Source organism: Strongylocentrotus purpuratus, unplaced genomic scaffold, assembly GCF_000002235.5.
Source record: "Strongylocentrotus purpuratus isolate Spur 01 unplaced genomic scaffold, Spur_5.0 spur5_scaffold_16, whole genome shotgun sequence".
Taxonomy (NCBI): Eukaryota; Metazoa; Echinodermata; class Echinoidea; order Camarodonta; family Strongylocentrotidae; genus Strongylocentrotus; species Strongylocentrotus purpuratus.
Genome location: NW_022145601.1, coordinates 30,913,186 through 30,919,703, shown reverse-complemented (window position 1 = coordinate 30,919,703; position 6,518 = coordinate 30,913,186). Strand labels below are relative to the sequence as shown.

The window sequence follows — 6,518 nt, the reverse complement described above, 5'->3', positions numbered from 1 at the left end:
ATAATATTATCGCCACTGTTACAATTTCAAAGTCTTTATATAATATATGCACACAAGTTAATACTTATGTTTATAAAATCTGTTTGTTATTACACTGTAAATTGGTAATGGACTTTATATTAACTTTAAGGAACTATACCTGTTTGTTTATGAAGGAGAGTTTAGGGAATTAGTGAATGTTATTTTAAAGTTCAGTGTTAAGTTTAAGTTTGCAGACCTGCCAACCTCTGGAGTTCAAAAACTGTATTCTTTAGTGTCAAAAGTTGTATTTTACTGACAAAAGTTGTATTCTTGAAAATAAACATGGATTGTTACGCGGATCAATGTCTCTTACAGTGTCTACCTACAGGAAGAATTTTTTTTATTGATCATTGGTTGAATATGCATTATTTCGTCACGACTGGTGTGTTCGATGAACCAATAAACATCCCCAAATTGCTGATGTGAGATGCTTGTAGGATACTTTACACAACAGAATGGACATTTTGCCATTGAAAATGGCGGACGCAAACATATTAATTTATTTAAAAAAATAAAATAAAAAATAAAAAAATAAAAAAAATAAATCATTTTTTTTTGTTGAAAATCGTATTTTATTAAGGAAAATCGTACTGTCGTATTTGCTTCTAAAAATCGTACTAAATACGACTAAGACCCCGTTCTCACTCACTTCGTTGGAGCGCTCTGGAGCGCTCTAACTAAGACCCGCTCCTCAGGAGCGGTTCTTAGGTGAGTGAGAACGCTCAAAGTGGTCCAGGAAGCGGACTTCTGGACCGCTCCAGAAGTCCACCTTCCGAGGTGGTCTTGAGGAGCGGGTCTTATTAAGAGCGCTCCAGAGCGCTCTAACGTGCAATGTGAACGGAAAGCGTACTTTGAACGGAAGTGACGTTCCGCGCGATGAGCGATCGGGCAGGCACTACACATATACATGTATACGGGACGCGTCGCGAACGGGACATCAGGTGACATAGGGTTTGGATTCCGCGCGCGAAAAAATTGACCCGCCTACCTGAGCTGCCATAGCAACAAGACCACTTTGACTCGTGGAGCGGTTTGAGCCATAAAAACTGCTCGGAGTGTGAACGCTCGCAAACCGTTCCTCAAGACCCGTTCCTCTGGAGTGGTCTGGAGCGGTCTAAGACCACTTTCAAAGTGAGTGAGAACGGGGTCTAAATCGTACTGGTTGGCAGGTCTGAGTTTGGACCAATTTGTTTGGCGGCTCTTGCGAGTCGACGTTGGACCTGGTTTGTTGCGCGATTCTTCCGAATCGCCCCGAATCCGAAAAATCTATCTTATATATATATACACTGTATGCGTACGTGGGGGAAATCTACGCGCGTGCTGTAAGCAACGCCGCGATCATGCACAGAGCTAGATGCGCGCGTACACATTGCAACTGGTCTTTATATAGTTCAAAATCCTTATTAATTCAATATTAAATGCTTATTTATTCCAAACGTTACACTGCTTAAGTAATGGAAACATTACAATGTGTTTATTTGAAACTTTATACAAGGTATAAGATAAATATTTCAAGCTCTCCTTTGTAATAAGAACAGAAATTTAACAAACAAATATTTCATAGCATGAATTTGGGATTTACTGTCATATTAACATAATGCGCGTAAACCGCACAACCTGAATTCCGATCCTAGTTAATAAACTAAAGAAGTACAAAATTCGAATTCTCTTACGTTTTTGACAAGAGATTGTTAAGACAAGAATATGATATTAGGGATAATTTGCTTGTCTATCTGAATAAATATACAACTTAATCACATATTTCATAAATAATGAATTTTTAGGCATATTACTACGATTTATAGATTGGATCTAGTGAGTAGTGTGTTGGAAGCAACGTACGCGTATGCTTCCGGTTGTGTTTATACGTGAAGCCGTTCATACTAGACTTCTTCAAACTAGAAACTTTTGCTTGGAAGCAGGTATTTATACACAAAACACACACAATCCAGACTATAACTCGCAGCGGTACTTCTGGAATAAAGTTTTGGAATAATGTTTACCTATAAATGAAGAATGTGAAGGAATGATGAGAAATAGGCTGGCTGTATGCAAGATCTCGGAGTGAGCGAGAGAGAGAGAGAGAGAGAGAGCATAGTGAGAGGGAGACAGAGGAGAAAAGACAGAAATAAGACAAGATTGAGAAAAGAAAGGATGGGATGATTCAAGCTGCATGTTTCAGAAGTTTCAGATAAAAGATATAACAGCTAGCATGGAAATTAGTTTACAAGTATAATATTGTGAGGGTGGATCGTTACAGGATATACCATGATTTTTTTTTGAACAAAACTAAATGAATAGAAATTGAATCATATTTATCTTGCAGAAAAAATCACATGCGCTGCGCATAAAAATGGGTATATTATTAACCCTTTGCTTACGGGAACCTGGTGGTCCCTGTGTTAAGCCTATGTGACCTATAGCATTCAGTAGTCAACGGGTTAAGTAATAGTGACTGCCTTCTGGGCAATACGACATATCGCCCGAACCGAAGGTGAGGGTGATATATGACAAGTCGTATTGCCCCGAATTAGGCAGTCAATATTACTATTATTAACCACATCAGACATCTAGAGCAAACAAGAAATTCTTACTATCTTATACTCTTAAATTATGTAGGCTACACAGGGTTTCCTAGCATTAGAAGTTGCAAAAACATTGTCAAACCAGCACTGTTCATCCAGTGTTTGACAGATTTTCGATACACTGCAAACAGTTTGCCTAGGGTGTGATTGTTACGTCACAATGGAGTTCGCGCAAAGTGCGCATTTTCTTATACACGATGCGCGATGTAAATTACAATAGCTGATGCGCGATGTAAATTACAACTGGCACTATATTATTGCTCACTAGTTTAACACGCATTTTGCCATTGACTTTTCAGAGCGGGCTAAAATCTTTGTCCATTGACTTAATGTATAACCTATATTGCCCGCCAAATTACACACAAATCCCATTGACTGTTCTGAGCGGGCTAAAATATTTGCGCATTGGTTTACTGTATAGGCCCCCCAAGCTCCGCCATTTTGTCCGGATCCATTAGAAGCCAAAATAAGCCCCCTTGCATAATTCATGAGCATTATGAATTATGCATTCTGTAGGATGCTCCCCACGAAAAGTGTATTGGAATTATGTTCACTACATGGTAAAAGACAATACGCGTATCAGCGTAATTAGAGAGGTCAAATAATCTACTGTATGGAATTATGGGTAATTTATTCATCACGCTGCGCGCTAGCAACGCAAGTGATTGAGCGAATCAGCTTGGATTATTCTGATGCGATCACCGTTAGGTGAAATACGCGCTCGAACGTGTATTATCGATCACCAGTAAAACAGCTGGTGTACCCAGGATGCATCTGGGAAGTGGACCTTAAAGTTCCTCTCGTTGTTGTGTTGTTGTTGTTTTTTTAATATGGGGGAGTGGCCTTAACTTCATTGAATAAGAAATATTGATATTCTTAATGTCTCGATCTTATTCCCTTTTTAGTCTATCAATAACTGGGTCTGTTTTTGTTTTATTAAATCAAACATGCTATAATCCATATAACAACACATTCTCTGGCTATAATTATACATTTTAAATATACATAATGTATAAAGTTTCCTTTTTTTAGACAAACAAATTATGTGGCAAAGTGGACGGTTTTTCTCCACCCACTCTCGACGTACCTTAATGATTCCCTTTCTCTCTCTTTCTCTGTCTTTCGTAAATTATCTTCTGCAACTAACGGTTTTTTGTCTTGACTGAACAACCTGTTGCAGTTCCTTTCAGTCTCACTTTCAGTCGTAATACCACTCATTTACATTTACTCGTTATCAACTACGATCAACCATTCCATATTCACTCCATTACTGTCCACATTTCACTTGGATTATCTTCACTTTTCCTTTGTGCAGCCTTTACAGGAGCTTTGAACATTTTTAATGTAGAGACCAGAGAGATCGGAAAATATGTTAATCATTTATTCAAATTTTCTAACTTGAAAACGGAAAGTAAAACACTGTTTTCAACATCTTGACATCATTTTTGTTTAAAGACAATGGAATTTAACACTGGAAATTTTGAATTGGGTTGCCCCCCCCCCCCCAAAAAAAAAAAACAACAACAACAACCCAGAAGTGGTACCAGGGTTAGTTAGTTAGGAGGCCCATGTCCTTTATAATTTTATTTTTAAGAATAGTTTTCTCTTTTTTTATTTTACATTGGTATACCGTTAATTTCACTGGGAAAACCACCCCCTTCCCTTACACATCAATACTGCCATTACTTCTAGCAACAGTAGTTCTATGATTCAAAACGTTTTCATTTTCTAAATCCTTCTAATATAAACATATAATATAATATTGTTTACACTTTTGCAACCTGTTACATGGTCCATGTAGAAACAGCACCAGGAAGAGGATAACAAGCCCCCCCCCCCCCCGTTTTCTTAAGCTAGGAAGTATCAAAACATGATTCTATTAAAATTAGCAGTTTGGATACAAAAGGCAATGATGATTAGCAGTTCCCATATTTAGTGCATTTAGAGGGTCGTCTTTCAAACCTTCTTACATACAATACTTGAAGCAGCAATAATGTAATAATCTACAAACTTCAAATACAGAAGTCCATAGACTGATAATATAATAGTATAATTATAATTAAAATATCATGATTAATTCAATCTTTGATATAGACTGATAGATCTTTATCACTCAAATTTCAAGGAGAATCTTTCTGCCCAGTCCTCCTATAAGATGGTAGTTGACGTTGTTAAAATGTTAATGTTTATTCATTGATGATTAGTTATCTTTAATCATTTGAAAGTTGACATGATGATAAATTCATTAGCTTGATTGATTGTGGTATTCTACAAACATATAATACAAATAATAAATAAATATCATGTAAATATTCAAGTTTAAACCCATCTCTACTGTCCTCTTTCATTATATGAGGGTGGCATCTTCAAGACGTAGTCCCATGTAGGTGTCTCCTGCATTCATCAATAAAGTTGTAGCCTAGTTTTCAGAAGAAAGGGCTGTAATGATAACCCAAGTCTGTTGAATGGAAAAATGAAATAAGATACAGTGTATAAGATAAACAGCAATGACTAATAACATACACCCTGATACCTGCTCTGACAACATGACAAAGGACTGAAATTCACTTGGGGTTATAGTTGGCAAACCAAAACTATTTTTCCTACAAGACTAGTTACTGACCACATCTTAGATTATTTCTGATGATCCCGTTAAGATGATAGGCCTGCTGGAGCTTGGATCAGACAAGGTATGAAATAAGTAATACGTGTACAATGTACTTGTATTGTATTGTGAACTTGTGCTCATAATTGAATAATACTCGGTTAAGTATGGGACATAAAATGACCAAAGAACTTGGACCAGAGAATGTACTGGAAATAATGATATTGAAACATACGTAATGTAGACTTATATTTCATCTATATCAAAATTTTATTTTAGATCTAAATCACAATTGTGATATTCAGTATTCTTTTACAAGTAACAGACAATGAAAAATATCTTTGTCAGACCTATAACTTTCTGCATGATATGTGTTCTACCATAGTTTATTGGGGGTACCTACATTGTATATTAGCACACTTGCTTGTATGAAGTGTAGTAGGCCCACGCGCATCTCTAGATATAGTGATTCTGTCAATATCTGTTCTTTGTTCCTCTCCTGGGTTTGTAATCTGCATGCCTTCATCATCCACTGTAGAGAAGCATCATCCTACATAAGAGAAAACAATGTAGGTACTTCAATTAAAAAGTGATAATAATAGATACATATCAACCATTACCATAATACATGATACATCCTATAAACAGACTTTAATTAATCTTATGTTGTGTTCTTCTTCATCTTCATTGCTCCAGAAGTGAAAGGACCACTTACACAAAAAAAAAGTAATGAGGGGTCCTGTGTATACCCTACATGTATGATCATTATTATTATTATGTAGTGCTTTGAATGTGCATTAGACATCGTTCTTCTACACACAGGACCTCCTGTAAAAAAGGACAAATCCCTTTGTAAACAAAGAAAGGGAAGAACTAGAATAAAATATCCCCTCCACTATATACACCTGGAACATAACCTTAGTTCCATTTCCTTTTTTAGTGAATTAATAGGTGGTCGTTTAATATTTGTGTGCTAAATATCCTGAAAATTTTACCTGCATGGGACTTTCAGCTTCATCTTGCAAATATAAGAAATGTTGTAATGTCTACTCATCAGTTAACTCCTTCTAGCTCTTCATCAGTTTCAATCTGTTGGAACAAAAAGAAAACAAAATCAATATGACAATCAAGGCGTCCCTTTCTCCTTAACAAAATAAAAATAGATCTAGCATGAAAGCTATTTTTCATGTCATGGTTGGCCTTAATTTTAATATGGTGTGGAAATCAACATTCCAATTTAATGGACCACAGTACAAATTAAAATTAAATGGAAGATTTAACTTGTGCCTCAAAGAGTGCTTTATATG

The 6,518-nt window shown here is 36.3% G+C and overlaps 1 long non-coding RNA gene across 1 annotated transcript; it reads right to left on the bottom strand.

Annotated features, from left to right (window-relative positions):
* Positions 1 to 4,760: 4,760 nt before the first annotated feature.
* On the bottom strand, positions 4,761 to 6,306 carry LOC115924788. The gene is made up of 3 exons (XR_004064439.1): positions 6,207 to 6,306; positions 5,615 to 5,761; positions 4,761 to 5,064 (listed from the first exon to the last, which is right to left on the bottom strand). It is a non-coding gene; the product is annotated as an uncharacterized LOC115924788 (long non-coding RNA).
* Between the last annotated feature and the right edge of the window lie 212 nt (positions 6,307 to 6,518).